Source organism: Cupressus sempervirens, chromosome 7 (genome assembly GCF_028749045.1).
Source record: "Cupressus sempervirens isolate cs-2001-9-10 chromosome 7, ASM2874904v1, whole genome shotgun sequence".
NCBI classification, from domain to species: Eukaryota; Viridiplantae; Streptophyta; class Pinopsida; order Cupressales; family Cupressaceae; genus Cupressus; species Cupressus sempervirens.
This window is the reverse complement of record NC_143124.1, coordinates 44,459,526-44,475,820: the sequence shown is the minus strand read 5'-3', so window position 1 is coordinate 44,475,820 and position 16,295 is coordinate 44,459,526. Positions and strand designations below refer to the sequence as shown.

Below are 16,295 nucleotides of genomic sequence, written 5' to 3'. Positions count from 1 at the left end.
ATTCTTTGTCAAAGAATTTGAAGAATTAGTGGAAATTTCCACCAATTCTTTATCAAAAATATTCAAGATTTGGTGGAAATTTTGACCAATTCTTGGTAGAAAGTTTTCAAGAATTGGTAGAAATTTGGACCAATTCATTGTCAAAAACTTTCAAGAATTGGTGGAAATTTGACCAAAGTAAGTTATTTTTAAAAAAATAGAGTGGGTGAATTCCCCAACAAGTGCCTAGTAATACTTCTAAACTAATGTTGTTGGCATTAATGAAACAATATAATTCATTAAAGAAATCAAGGAAGTATTTCAATATATGATAACTTGAATTAACTTGAATTAACTTGGATCTAAGAGAGTCCAGTTGAATTAACTTGGAACACTAAACATCAAATATCATACAAGTCACTACCCATAGCTATGGTTTTATGTAAAACCTATCTCCATGATGATACCTTTTATTTCACTTGCCATAGGCCATAGTGTATAGGGACATCCAACAAGCCTCCATGTAAAAAAGATAAATTATCTAAGAACTAGAAATGATTAAATCAGAGCTCCTGTTGAAAACAATGGTTGAAAGCTATTTTTTTCCACAAAAATTATCATTAACAACTACTAGATTGGAAAAAGATACCTCTAATGTATTATTTGTAATTGCACCACTTGATGCAACATGAATTGTGGAAATTACAAAGAAGGAAATGAACACATAAAACATATCTGATTCCAAAAAATATTAGGAACCATCTCATTACTATCTCATAATTCTCACCAAAACAATAGAAAATGGCCTTTGCATACCTGTGGATGAGAAAATGCACCTTCAATTTTCTTTACAGTCTTGACAAGAAGTTCATAAGTTTCACATACTTGAGATTATACCACAATTTCCTTTAAAGGTGGAATAAAGCCATGGTTTCTTGTAGATAGAACAGTTGATACAAAGTCTAGAACACATATGTCTATACATATGCCTACAACTAATACTTGGATTGACAAATGCCACTAGCATAACAATAAAAACCAAAGGAAAAATATATATTCAAAGCTTAAAAGATGTCTACAACAAGAATCAAGAAAAGAAAGGTAGATGGGGCTAGAATTAAGAATTTCTTTTAAAATTTGCATATCATCAAAAGAATTTTCAAAAACCTTTGGACTACTCCACATTGCCATTTTTTCATATTGATTACAAATGGCATAGCAAGGAACCAGTGGCAATTCTCCAACAAATTTGAGATTTACATCATCAAAGCTGCCTTAGTTGCCCCCTAAAAGCCTACCATTTATGTGTTCTAGTGGTCAAGATAACAATAGTATGTACATGGGTTGGCATAATTTATCTTTCTATGGGCGTAGCTTGAAACATCAATGCACACCTTCAATAGGTTATCTCTCACAATGCCAGTCATCATAGATAGCTGATCCACTAGACAAGCCTTCTGATATACCAACAAAGAAGGGAACCCATCACAGATGATCAACAAGTGATTCACTTGCATTTTTAGAAGCCCACACAAATTTTAATCCAATAGAGGAAATTGTAGAGGAAGATGAGTTTTATTCTAGAAGTGTAGCATCTATACCTTCCAAAGGATTTTAGGACTTTGATAGATTGGATGGGGAGCAATTTATGTCTATGTTTAATGTTGTCAATCCTTTCAACAAAATTCAGCCAAAGAAATCTTCCAATCCTCCTCATCATCAGACATCTACTTTAGATAATAGATGTTTAGATAGATAGGTAACCTCTAAGAATCATTCAAGTCCTTCTAATCACAATAGCATTGCTGAGCCTTTAGTGGAAGAGAAAGTAATGACTATATCTGGGTAGTTCAAAAGTGAGCCAGAAGTTCAAAGTATTAACAAAAGTGAGCAACCACTCCAGACCACCAAGACTGAAATGCCCTTGTCATCATTAGCAATGGAACTTGACACAAAAATTGAAAAAAAGTTGGTCAAAATGTAAGCCTTTAGTTATTTACATCTTAAATTTTGTGCCTTGAAATATGAATTTTTAGAATCACTTGAATGGTATTAATTTATAGGTCTCTTATTATTGGGTTCTCCCTTCCTATTCTTATAAGTCTTTTCTTGTTTTCTAGAATTTTAGCAAATAGGTAATCTACACAAAGATCTAGAGTAAGAAAACTTCAGTACATTTCAAAAATTGAAAGAAGTGTCAATGCACTATAGGTTTGTTATGCATATTGTTGGCAATGCATTAGTTAAAATTTTGTTTGGATTTCAAGCGGAGAGGACCAGTGTCTTATTTTATTTTATTTGTTCTCAAAATTTATTTTGATATGAATGTAGATAGAACTATCAACACTGTCACCTTGAGTGACATTTTTGGATCATCGAAGAGTTATTTTGAATTTTGACAATAGTGCTTTGAAGTGAAGAATTACTACTCTTGCACAAGACAAGATTTTCAAGGATGGTAATTTGTAGTCCCCATAGCATGAGACTAAAGTGAAATGAGTTTGATGGTCATTTCCACTAATGTCCAAACTATAGATTGTAGATTACTCATTAGATGAAAACCTTTATTGGCTATTTTTTTTTTAAATATAAATTAATAGATAAAGTCTTAGATACCTATATTTGCTTGGAATGGCTGGATGCTGAAGAAGATGTGTGGAAGCTTTGAGGAGGAAAAGTCCCCTGTGGGTCCCACTAGGATGCCATTCATAGGCACGTGAATGTGGGAAAATTCCTATTTCAAGCTTCAACATCTAGGTGGCATCCATAAGATAGCCGAGAGATTCCATCAGCATCCATGCAACAAAAGTAACTTTTGAAGCTGGCATTAGACTATGGTCTGCATTAGAAGAAATATGTGTTCTCTTTTGTCATTTATTTTGTACTAGCCTTATTACAAAAACAAATGAGATGTGATAAATGTTGAATCATTTGTTTTAGTTTCTTGATCAAAATTAAAATTAACACAAAGTGCAAACCTTGCTCTCCATTAACAACCATATTTATAATTGCCTAGTCCCTCTACCTTACCAATACTATGAATAGATTTGGACTTTCTATATCTGGTGAGCATCTTTTAAGGGATCTCCAACTATATGCTGAGCTTTATATTTTAATAATATTTTGCTGCATATTGAAAATCCTCAAGGAATATTTGATTTTGTAGTTTGGAGTCTATAAATTGCATGGATCTTTGTGCTTATGAAGTCTAAAAGTAAGTTAGGTGCATGCACCTAAAATAAGGGGATGGTAAGATGATGTCCCCACATGTTTATAGGTTAGAATAGTTGGAGTGATTGCAACCACTTTCATGTTTAGAACATATGTCAAGGCCCTAACTATTTCACCAATTTCACAATGGGCATCAACCATATAGCTATACAAGTTTTATATCCTTTGGCATGGAGTTCTCTATTCATAAATATTTGCACTTTGTATATGTTAAGCAAAGTTAAACATATTTTTGACTACATTTTTGTCTCCACTTGTCATAGAACACAACCAATAGTGAGCAAGGATGCAAATAAGTTTACAAATAGCCATGCCATGCCACATTTTGTTGCAATAATTGTATAACTAAGGATTTTTTATTTCCCTTGTTCAAATTGATAATTGAAAAGTACTTTAACAATTTATGTAGCTTGAGAATCATAAATATCATTGATGACATTTTAAAACTAAATACTCAATGAGCTATCTAAAATTCAAATTCAAAATATGTATTAGATCCCCACAAATATTGAGACATTAGATCTTTGTTAACAAAATAAAAGAATCAAGTCACTTGGATTGATTCCATTAGTATTTGGTGAGTGCGATGGAGCAAGGATAGTTACATCTTTAATGTGCACATTACTACATTCACCATAAATTCCATTCAAATTATAATATTATAATGATAGTTGATGAAACACACTATCAAACAAACAACAAGAGTCCACAGACAGATTGGTGAATAGCATATGGTAGTAATGAAAAGGTTTCACAAGCATATAGAAACCATCCATAGTACAGAAAAACTAACTTGAATGTAAACTTGCAATACACTAGATGTATATTCTAGAATGGTGAATTTAGGAATGTTAGATTCGAGATGAGGACATCAGTTTAACCTAAGACCTCAACAAGGTGAAGGCAGGTATAATCTAGTTTATGATTATGGTACCAATCCCACAAAATAGATCCCTAGCCATCAATAGTACCATTTTCACCTGTGAAAATGATTATGTGAAGCAAAATTTTAGAATTATAATAAACTAACCAAATAGATATAAAAACTTTGAAGTAATGGCCTCCATGACCATCTAATAGTAGCACCTTTTGATAGTTGACTGCTGATTCTAAGCAAGAGGGTAGATGGATTTGTGTTTTGTGATTCCTTGGCCTTAATTTTTTGAAAAGTATCTTCTACTTTTTCATCAACACTTATTATAATAAACTAAAATTGTATGGGAATGCTTTCTATACTAATGCTAATAGGAATATTATGCAAATTTCATTCTATCTATTACATAGATTTAAAGAAACATGGATGGGGAAAATTTCATAACCCTCTTGGAAGAGAAACACTACTCTAAAAAACCTACACGATGTATGATACAATCCTACAATAGACCACATCACATTTGCAATGCAAATGCTTACAAAAGTCTTCACCTTAACTAAATCACAGGGGAATTTTGACAACATTCTATTGACATACAAACTTTCAAAACAAACTCATCAAAATTATCAAAATTATAATAACAATCATCATAAATATCATAATTATCTTGAGGCCAACTTGACCCTATCTCCATACAACATGGTCCTCAAAATAGTCACTTAGGACCTACCATAGAAAACTTCTATCCTTGACTCTGTATCACATCCAATACTGAGACACCAATTTTTAACACTTATAAATAATGTGCTCCATTAAATTCCCTATCATAGGCAATTTTAATACTAATTTGATTAATTCTCTTCAATCAACTATATATTCTAAACATTTAACTATCAAAGCCATTTGATTATCAAAAAACCAAATAGTTCATTGATCACCTTATTCTAGATCATTCTAGACCCAACTACCTAACCACAAAAAAATCTTATTTTTAGTCGAAACTATTCAAAAAAGACTAAAAGACACCCCGTCTATGCTAATTCAATGCTAAAATACTACCACTCAATCAAAATTGAAACATTATAAGAAATATGGAATTGTCTATGAAATCAGCTGATTATAGCCACCTACTTCTAAAGATAATACATTTTTTATTTTAATGGACCAGAAAACACAAAAACCACAAGGCCTAGCCTATATCAATCAAGCCTACATCAACACAAATTCTTCATATTTTATATTTATTGCTTATAATTTAAATATTCCTTATGCAACAATCCCTTTTAATTTTTTCTCAAAATTTATTTATCCTAACTAGAATACAACATTATTGATGGAAAAGAAATCCACCTCACCTTAGGACTTTTAACTAAGTTTATTTCTATTATGTAGAGAATTGATGATTATTGTATTACATGAATAAGAAAAAACAAAAAAAAAAGTTGAACAGAAAAAATAAATAAGGGAAGTTTGAGCTTTCCTAGAGTTGTTGTTGACTTGTGCTTCTTAAGTAAAACACACTCACCTCCCTCTTGTTGGGAGCCATCTTAATGCAAACAAAAAACTAACTTACCAGAATTTAAAGTTCTCTTGTTTGATACTAGACTTTAGGAAAAAGGTGCTAATGAAAGTGGAAGTATATTGTAAGTCTATACAATTGAGTTTCATAGACAAAATCCAAGGCTCTCTTATTTTGGCACTAGATTTTAGAGAAAAAGCTCCAATGCAAGTGGAAGTATATTTCAAGTCTATAAAATTGAGATTAAGAAACATGCACTATCTAAAATGAAGGACCTCATAATCATTATTTATAGATTAAAACTTGATGGTGCATACCCACACTAAGCTTCTATAGCCATACAACTATCCAACATCTAGTTTGCAATTCATATAGGTGAATTTATATTTTTGTGACTAAATCCATGGTCACCATTGAGGCATGTTATGTGTGAAATTGAAATACTATAGAGGAACTAAATGTATCTATAGTTTACAATTAATGGGACTTTGTGAGAAGCTAACAACATGTTGTAAGAGGTAAAGATTCTCGCATTTTGAAACCATGCCAAACAATGCATTTTTATTTAGTCCTGAAGGAAAAAAAACAAGATCTATGCCCTAGGAATAGTCTTGCACCCATACCTATTCTCTAATACTACCTAACATAGTTACCAACTATAGCTAAAGCTTACATTTGGTTCAAATCTAGGACTTTTTTGATGAGCCAAATTTTTCATTCTCTATCCAAAAACATTTATTCAAAAAAAAAACTATTACTAATTTAGTTTTTTTCTACATTACCAGTCCTTTTTTACCACCAAAAAAATCAATATTATTGAACCTGGCAACCTATGTCACAAGGCTTAATTTCAAGTCTATGCTCGGTGAGGATAAAATTCAGATAACATTCAGCAAGAGGGAGAAAAATAAAAAATAGTTGCAAGCAACTTTGACTAATATAAATTAATAAATTAACAAAATTACCAAAATAAATTTAACATAACATTTATATTTAGTGAAAATCATGCATGTGTATTTTTTACTAATATAATATACATAGGGTGATGTGATGGAGCAAGGATGGTTACATCTTTAATGTGCACATTGTTGCAATCACCATAAATGCCATTCAAATTACAATATTATAATGATATTTGATGAAGCTATTGGAAATGATTGAAAAGATCATGAATGAAGAATAATGGAATAGGTAAAGAATGTTTTCAATCATTGTTTTGTCATTGATGTCAAACTTGCTACTTCCAGGAATGAAAATTGCTTAAGTGATTCAAATACTATCAATTGGTTGATTGCCAAGGAGGTGGCAATCAATTAGATGTAACTAGAGTACCTAGAGAAAGGTTAAAGTTATGATGTTGTAATGAAGTATAAGGATTAGCTAAACCATTGATGAAATAGTGTATTGAAGGATGGACATACTAAGACACAAAAAAGATGTAAGGTTTAACTAAGTCATTTGTAAACCCTAACTAAGTTCATTGGAGAGAGCCGAGCAAGCTAGTTATAGATGAATAGATTCTCAGTTGAAGCCGAGAAAGTTCAACTTTAGTGTGTGCCAAGCGATCCTTTAGGTTTTGAGCATCAGAAAAAGGTAATGGATGCTAAGAAAATTTCTTGAGGTGCCAAGCATCAGAAAAAGGTAATGGATGCCGAGTACGTTTTCAAGTGCTGAGAAAAGAAAAAATGCTATAGGTTCTGAGTGCCAATAAAATAACAATAGAAGTTGAGTAACATAGAAGGAGCCAAGCATCAGTAAACCAATGATGCCAAGTTGCTACATTATTTGTTAAGTCAAAGATTCACCAGATCAGTAGCAATAAGTTTGTTACATCAAATTTTGTGAATTAGTTGGATGATAAGGATGATTAGTAGATGTCATAGAATTTTATGTAAACCATGCAAACCAATTCAAGGTGAATGCTAATGGATTTATCATGAAGTTTCTAGAAGAAGCAATTTGGAGGTAAAAAAATCATTTTCTCAGATCAAATTGAGATATAAGCGAGAAATGAAGAACAAGACTTCTATATAATGAGTCACAGGTTAGAGATCAAAAGAGGAGAGATCAATGTGTGTGAGAGGGAGTTGGTCACAAGTGTGGTCGAAGCAAGAGAAGGCTAATGTGAAGGAGGACATAGTGAGGAGTAAGTATAGAGCATCAAGACTCTGAGTTGATCAAGTGATCATGGAGTGCATTGGCATAACGAGTGGAAGAACTCAAGGGGATAGATCTTGAAGGGTGAACAAGCTGTCATCATTGCAAGGGAGGAAAGCCAAGCAAAGAAAAGGACTGAAGAGCGATCTGAAATCTGCAAGGTTGAAGTTGCAATCTTTATCAGGTGAAAACCTTTCTAATACTCTCTTACCATTGTATTAGATATAGAAATCATACATTACTAGGTTAGCTTAATAGCTAGGTGGATAAGCCTCAGGAGAAGGATAAAGAGATCCCCAGGAGAATGATAAAGATACCCTCAGGAGAAGGATAAAGAGATCCTCGGGAGAAGGATAAGAGATCCTTAAGAGAGATGAAAGATTCTTTTGAGAAGCTGACTGTAAATCCCATGGACTTGGGTGGGCCTAACAACTCTATGTAAATCTTTTAACAAGGTGACATTCTAAGTTGAATGTTCTTAAGTCCTCTAACAAGGCACAATCCTAAGAGGGTGTAGAAATCCATTAACATCATCACATCTGACAGTGTGTAAAGCCTTTAATAGGGCAGGGATTTAATAGGGAAAACCATCTGAAGTGGTTGAAATCAATTACACATTTATTTTGTGGGTATCATCCCCACCCTAGTTTTACCTTCTTGTTCCTAGACGGTTTCTAGGTCACCAAAATCTTTAATGTTATGGTGTGATGCATGTTTACTTTTCTTGACTATTTAATGTTTAATTGCATGCATGATAATTTTAGTTATATGCCATTAATGATGAGACAAAAAGTTTGTATTGGAAATCATTTGACCTTGGATAACTGATTCACCACCCCTCTCAGTTATTCTAAAGAATTCTAACAATTGGTATCAGAGGACACTACTGATTTGTTTCAAGGTACTAGTAGCAAGAAGATCAAGATGTCTAAGAGAGAAGTTCCCAAGCTACACAAAGACAACTTTTTTGCATGGAAAAGTCTGATGAAGCTCAACCTCGGATCAATAGGTGACTATGCATAGAACTCAATCACAGTTGATCATTTAAACCCTACAAGACCTCTCACTGCAGATGACATGAGCAAGAAGAAGGAGCACAATCAAGTGATGTTAGATATTGCTTTAGCACTAAGCTATGTCAAGTATGATGACATCAAAGGATGTGGTACTGCACATTAGGTGTGGGAAACATTATCAAGAATCTATGGAGGAGATGATAACGTCAAGAGAGCCAAAAAAGAGAGCCTAAGAGGAAAGTTTGATGACATGAAAATGGAAGAAGGAGAGAATGTTGCTCAATACGGTGCAAGGATGAAAGAAGTAGTAAGTGCCATAAGATGCCTAGGAGGATAGTTATCAGAAGAAATAGTATGTAGCAAATACTTGAGAACTTTGCTTCCTATCTATGCTATAAGAGTATCAGCCATCTAAGAGCTATGGTGTGTACCAGGCAATGCATTGTCATTTGAAGGAATAATTTGAAGACTCACTGCCTTTGAGCTATCCAACTTTGACAACTACAAGCCAGAAAACTTTAAATCTACATTCAAAGCTAAGATGAAAATAAAAGACAATGATGAGGTGCAAACAAAGAAAAAGAGTGGAAAAGGAAAGTATGTATCTAGTGATAGCATCATTGATGAAGATGATGTAGACCAATTGGATGCATTACTAGAAAGAAGATTTCACAGAGGAAGAGACAAATTCAAAGGGTAAGCTAACAATCATTTGTTTCAATTGTAATGAAGTTGGTCACATTGCAGTGAGATGCACACAAAAGAAAAATTACAAGGATGGAGGCAACTTCAAGAACAAAAAAGAGGACAGCAAGGATTACAAAGGTAAAGGAAAAAGACGCTACATTGTTGAAGAAGACTCTGATGTGAATGATGATGAAGTAGTCTATGTGGCTATGAAAGATGAATCAGATGAAGATGAAGCAACTGCCTTGATAACCTACATGAACAAGAATGAAAAATGTATCATAGACATCGGATGCTCTCATCACATGACTGGAGACAAAAGTAAGTTCATTACCTTTACTCAATATGAAGGAAATAGTGTTAGATTTAGTAACAATGCACCATGTTAGATCAAAGGGAAAGGTAATATCAACCTTATTGAAAGGATATCATGTGATAATGCATACTATGTTGAAGGCCTGAATTATAACTTAGTAAGTGTCTCACAGTTAGGCAACATAAGATGTAAGGTTGAATTTGAAAAAGAAGTTGCTAAGATCTATGATTTTCAAGGAAATCTAATAGGAAAAGGTGACTAGACTAGGAGTAATTTTTTCTACCTAGACATGGAAGATGCTTCTTGTCTCATTGTTCAAACTAATGATATATGGTTATGGAACAAGAGGCTATGTCATGTAAATTTTGACAATCTGATAAGCATCAAAAAAATGAAGAAAGTCAAAGGTCTACCAAAGTTGAAGAAACCTGATAACACCATGTGCAAACAATGACAACTAGGGAAGATGACCAAGTCAACTTTCAAAAGCAAGGCTTATACTTCTAATGAAGTGTTAGTGCTAGTTCATTCTGACTTGTGTGGTCCTATTGAAGTGCAAATCTACAAAGGTGACCAATACATAATGGTATTTTTAGATGACTATTCAAGGATGATGATAGTCATGTTCCTAAAACTAAAATTAGATGGATTTCAAATGTTCAAATGGTACTTGGCTAGAGTAGACAAAGAGACTGGGAAGAGCCTAAAATGTCTCAGATATGATAGAGGAGGTGAATTCACATTAAGAGAATTTGAAGAGTTCTGCAATGAAAGAGAAATCAAAAGATAGACATTAGCACCTAGGACTCCACCTTAGAATGGTATAGTAGAGAGAAGGAATAGATCAGTTATTGATTGTGCCAAGACCTTAATGATGGAGAAAAATCTTACACTCAAGTACTGGAGAGAAGCTGTAAGTACTACAGTCTACACACTCAACAGAGATCAAGTCAAAAAAGGTACAAATGCAACACCTTTTGAATTATGGTATGGGCATGAACTCCTAATGTAAAACATTTCAAAACATTTAGATGCAAATGCTATATATATAAAGAGTCTAGAAATGGAAATTTTGATGCAAAGATTGAGGAAGGACTATTTCTTGGTTATTCTACTAGAGGCAAAGCTTATAAGTACTTGAATGTTAACACTAACAAAGTAGTAGAAAGCGAAAATGTGAAATTTGATGAGCTTGCAGAAGTTCAAAGTATTGAGGACACCAAGAAATTAGAAGAATACAAGGCCTTTGTATAATTTTATGAAGGTATGTCTAATAATGGCGAAGTTGCAACTCAAAATGACAATCAGCAACAAAATCCAGTATCTGTCAAGTCACAGATAGTGAATGTTGAGCAATAGACACATTTAGAAACTGAGCTACAAAATATAGAGAATGTTCGTTCAAATTTTGAGAATAGCCAACATGAAGGAAATGAACAAATACCTGATGAAAATATACATGAAGATTCAAATTCTGAAAGAGACAATATGAAAACAAGGAAAGAACTAGTATTGGCAAAGTATGTAAGAAGAAATCATCCCGGGGATAAAATTATTAGAAATAAAGAGGTAGGACCAATGACAAGGAATAGACTCAGAAGTGAGACATGTCTTCTCAGAAAAATGGAACCAAGAATAGTAAGTGAAGCTATAAAAGATGATGACTGGAACAATGCTATGAAAGAAGAAATAGAACAAATTGAAAAGAACAAGACATGGACCTTAGTCCCAAGACCAACTGACAAGAATGTGATTGGAACCAAGTGGATGTTCAGAAACAAGTTAGATGAGAATGGTGAAATCACAAGGAACAAGGCAAGATTAGTCTACAAAAGATATGGACAAGAAGAAGGACTAGACTATGGAGAAACTTTTGCTCTAGTTGCCAGAATGGAAGGATGGAGGGTCTTACTAGCATATGCAGCCTTCAAAGGATTTAAAGTCTATCAAATGGATGTAAATTTTGCATTTCTAAATTGTATACTTGAAGAGGAAGTCTACATAGAGAAACAAAAAAGTTTTGTTGATGAAAATAACAAAAATAAGGTATGCAAATTACATAAGGCTCTATATGGATTAAAGCAAGCCCCTAGAGCTTGCTATGAGAGACTTCACAACTATCTAGTGCAAATAGGATTTGAAAGAACTGATGATAACAAAAACATGTACATCAAATCAAAAGAAGGTAAGGATATCCTTGTATCTGAAATCTTTGTGGATGATATAGTTTTTGGAGGAAAGGAAACACTTTGCAAATTTTTTTCTGACAAAATGAAACATGAGTTTGAGATGTCTATGTTTGGAGAAATCAAGTTCTTTGTAGGATTTCAAGTACATCAACTAAAACATGGCATATTTGTGACACAATCAAAATACATCAAGGAGATACTCAAGAAGTTTGGATTAGAAGACTCCAAACCTATTAGCACACCAATGGCAACATGACATAAGCTATCAAAAAATGATGAATCAGCTGAAGTCAATCAAACAATGTACAAATCCATGATTGGAAATGTACAATATATTATACATAGAAGACCATACATAGCGCTAGTAGTTGGAATAGTGGCCAAATTCTCTACTAATCCTAGAGAAAATATTCTCATGGGAGTAAAAAGGATAATGAGGTATCTCAAAGGAATTCATAATTTTGGCCTATACTACAAAAAGAATGAGAAGTTTGAGCTCAATGCATACACAGACACAAATTGGGAGGCAACATTGGTGATAGGAAAAGAACAAGTGGAGGAGCATTATTCTTAGGTAAAAGGCTAGTTACTTGGACTAGCAAGAAACAAACATGCACATCTTACTCCATTGCAGAAGTAGAATATGTGGCAGTAGAAGTCAATTGCGCAAACATTGTGTGGCTTAAACATCTACTGAAAGGAATGAAAGAAGAAGTAACCAAACCTATGATATTGTATTGTGACAATACAAGTGATATAAACATATCCAAGAATCTAGTAATCCATGGAAAAACCAAGCATATTGCAATCAAGTATCACTATGTCAGAGAATTGGTGGAAGACAAACAAGTGAAGATGGAGTACATTCACACAAATGAACAAATTGTAGATATCTTCACCAAACCATTGCCCAAGGATCCTTATGAATATCCTAGAGGCAAGTTGGGGGTAATGCCCCTAACTCAAGTAGTCTAAAGAAAAAAAGAAGCTACCCTACATCAACATGAGTAGATCATTGAAATATCAGAAAACTGATGCAGTGGATGAAAATAGGAACAAAAATTCTAGATCAATCACAAGCATGGTGATAGAGGGAGAAAACATGAAGATGCAAAGCTTATATTTAGCATGTTGAAGATACTACATCTTTGGAATTTATGTCAAAGAGGGAGATATATGAGAAACTGATCAATACAAAGTAAGAGGGAGATATATATGAGATATGTATATGTATGAAAGGAGAGATGACAAGAAGGAGATTTAGAAGAGATAAGAATCAGGAAGTAGCTATGAAATATTAGGAATACAAAGTAAGGATACAACAGTCTAGAGGGAGAAGCAGAACAAAGGATTCAATTTGTATTAGCAAAAGAAGGAGATATATACCAAACAAAAAAAATATGTAATTTTGGTGGTAACTAAGTTGATCAGCTCATTCAATTGATCAGTTTGGTTTTCCATCGATGCCAAAGATGGAGATTTTTGGAAATAATTGAAAAGATCATGAATGAAGAATAATGAAACTAGTAAAGAATGTTTTCAATCATTGTTTTATCATTGATATCAGACTTGCTACTTGTAGGAATGCCAATTTCTTAAGTGATCCAAATACTATCAATTGGTTGATTGTCAAGGAGGTGGAAATCAATAAGATATAACTAGAGTACCTAGAGAAAGGTTGAAGTTATGATGTTGTAATGAAGTATAAGGATCAGCAAAGCCATTGATGAAATAGTGTATTGATGACATACTCTAAGAGGATGGACACACTAAGACACAATAAAGATGTAAGGTTTAACTAAGTCATTTGTAAAGCCTAACTAAGTTCATTGGAGAGAGCCGAGCAAGCTAGTTAGAGCTGAACAGATTCTCAGTTGAAGCCGAAGAAGTTCAACTATAGCGTGTGCCAAGCAATCCTTTAGGTGCCGAGTAACATAGAATTGGTTAGGTGCTAAGCATTAGAAAAAGGTAATGGATTCTGAGAAAATTTCTTGAGGTGCCAAGCATCAGAAAAAGGTAATGGATGCCGAGTAAGTTTCCAAGTACCGAGCAAAGCAGAAATGCTATAGGTTTTGAGTGCCAGTAAAATAACAATAGAAGTCGAGTAACATAGAAGGAGTTGAGCATCAGTAAACCAATGATGTCAAGTTTCCATGTTATTTGTTAAGTCAAAGATTCACCAGATCAGTAGCGATAAGTTTGTTACATCAAATTTTGTGAATTAGTTGGATGATAAGGATGATGAGTAGATGTCACTGAATTTTATGTAAATCATGCAAACCAATTCAAGGTGAATGCTAATGGATTTATCATAAGTTTGTAGAAGAAGCAATTTGGAGGGAAAACAACATCATTTTCTCTGATCAAATTGAGATTTGAGCGGAAAATGAAGAATAAGAATTCTATATAAAGAGTCATAGGTTAGAGATCAAAAGAGGAGAGATCACTATGTGCAAGATAGAGTTGGTCACAAGTATGGTCAAAGCCAAGAGAAGGCTAATGTGAAGGAGGACACAGTGAGGAGTAAGTACAGAGCATCAAGACTCTGAGTTGATCAAGTGATCATGGAGTGCATTGGCATAACAAGTGGAGGAACTCAGGGAGACAAATCTCGAAGGGTGAACAAGATGTCAGCACTACAAGGGAGGAAAGCCGAGCAAAGAAAAGGACTGAAGAGCGATCTAAAATTTGCAAGGTTGAAGTTGCAATCTTTATCAGATCAAAACCTTTCTAATACTCTCTTACCATTGTATTAGATATAGAAATCGTACATTACAAGGCTAGCTTAATAGCTAGGTGGATAAGCCTCAAGAAAAGGATAAAGAGATCCTTGGGAGAAGGATAAAGAGATCCTTAGGAGAAGGATAAGAGATCCTTAAGAGGAGGATAGGAGGTCCTTAGAGAGGGATGAAAGATTCTTTTGAGAAGTTGACTATAAATCCCATGGACTTGGGTGGGCCTAAATGCTCTATGTAAATCCTTTAATAGGGTGACATTCTAAGTTGAATTTTCATAAGTCCTCTGATAGGGCACACTCCTAACAGGGTGTAGAAATCCTTTAATAGGGTCACATTTGACAGTGTGTAAAGCCTTTAACAGGGCAAACCATCTGAAGTGGTTGAAATCAATTGCATAGTTATTTTGTGGGTATCATCCCACCCCAATTTTACCTTCTTATTCTTGGAGGGTTTCTGGGTCACCAAAATGCTTAGTGTTATGGTGTGATGCATGTTTACTTTTCATGGTTGTTTAATGTTGAATTGCATGCATGATAATTTCAGTTATATGCCATTAAGGATGAGCTAAAAAGTTTGTATTGGACATCATTTGAACTTGGATAACTGATTTACCCCCCTCTCAATTATTCTAAAGAATTATAATAGAAACAAATTATTAAATAGACAACAAGTATCTCTAGAGAGATTGGTGAATAGCATATGCTAGTAAAGAAAAGGTTTCACAAGCATAGAGAAACCATCCATAGTACAAACTAACTAACTTGAATGTAAACCTATAGTACACTGGATGTATATTCTAGAATGGTGAATTCAGGAATATTAGATTTGAGATGAGCACATCAATTGATTCTACCACCTCAACAAGGTGAAGGTAGGTGTAACCTAAAGTATGATTATGGTACCAATCCCACCAAATAGATACCTACCCATCAATAGGAACATTGTCAGATGTGAAAATGAATATGCGAGGAAAAATATTAGAAGTACAATAAACTAACCACACACATATAAAATCTTTGAACTAATGGCCTCCACAACCATCTAATAGTAGCAAATTTTGATAGTTGATCACTCATTCTGAGGAGGAGGGTAGATGTATTTGGGTTTTGTGAATCCTTGGTGTGTTAGTTTGAACTTCACTTGGTTTCAAGAATACTATAATATTCTCTACTTAACAAGGCCAACCATGTAAAGGAGAAAGTTCATCCGGCCTCACCCCCTCTCGCTAACATGAATCTAAATAACCCATTTTCATCTAATTACATAATTTATTAATTCATCCACTTATGAACTACAAAATTCAATCGATACAATCACATAACATTCATTAATCTAATATAAAATTCATTAATACAAAATACTAATCAAGATTTCGTTAACACATAACAATATTCTTTAAAATAAAATAAAAATCAATATTAATACACAAAATTCATAGATAATTACTTAAAACAACTTAGTTCTTTCATTATCCAACAAGGTTTATCAAAGACCACTTTTAAAACATCATTTCCTTTTTTTGTTTTTGTTAGATCTATTAAGAAAAAGGCTGATAGGAGCATCAATATCTTCCTCATTGTCCTCCTCTT

At 33.6% G+C, this 16,295-nt stretch overlaps 1 pseudogene; it reads left to right on the top strand.

Annotated features, from left to right (window-relative positions):
• Positions 1-1,189: 1,189 nt before the first annotated feature.
• On the top strand, positions 1,190-2,647 carry LOC149545371 (basic leucine zipper 2-like; annotated as a pseudogene).
• Positions 2,648-16,295: the final 13,648 nt, after the last annotated feature.